The following is a 705-nucleotide window of genomic DNA, read 5'->3' on the forward strand; positions in this document are numbered from 1 at the left end:
AAACAGGAGGAGGCTGAGCTCCCCTGCACAATACACCTCGAAACCCTCTCAGGTCCCGGCGGCGCGCAGCGCCGTCCCAAGTACTTGGTCGGGTTCGAGAGAGGCGCAATCGCCCGGAGTTAGGCGAGTAGACGCTTTCGGTGCGACCACCCGTGCTCCCAACTGAGCTTGCCGCTGCCGACAGAGGCCCGGGAGCGTGCTGTCGTGGCATTGCCGGCGGGAGACAACACGCGCCACCTACGGTGACCGGCAGCTCCAACGCCAGCGCCACAGAAGGACAAAAGCCCCACTTGGGTGCCGAAGCGAACTCTCCCAGCACAGCGCACACGCCAACACATCCGCACAGCTGCGATACAAACCACCAGCGAGAACCGCTGGGGCGACCGAGCAGCAGACGGCGTCGCGGCGCCGAGCGCCGGGCGGCGGCGCATCCTCAACGCACACAGTCCTCAATCGGACCAGCACACTGCAGATGTCCACCGCGCTTCGCACCGGGCCCGCGAGGACCTACTTTGGCCGCACGGCGCCGCGCGCAGGGTGCGCCGGCGCGCAGCTGCGACGCCTGCCGCGTCCGTCGGCCGGCGCGCCTGCCACTGGCCGCCCCCACCAGCCGGCTGTAGCGCGTGCGCCCACGCACCGCGCGGCCAGCACGCCGGGAGGCGCCCCCTCACCGGCCGGGGACGGTCCCACCCAGCCACCGCCGCG

The sequence above is a fragment of the Schistocerca piceifrons genome, unplaced genomic scaffold (assembly GCF_021461385.2).
Source record: "Schistocerca piceifrons isolate TAMUIC-IGC-003096 unplaced genomic scaffold, iqSchPice1.1 HiC_scaffold_1395, whole genome shotgun sequence".
Taxonomy (NCBI): Eukaryota; Metazoa; Arthropoda; class Insecta; order Orthoptera; family Acrididae; genus Schistocerca; species Schistocerca piceifrons.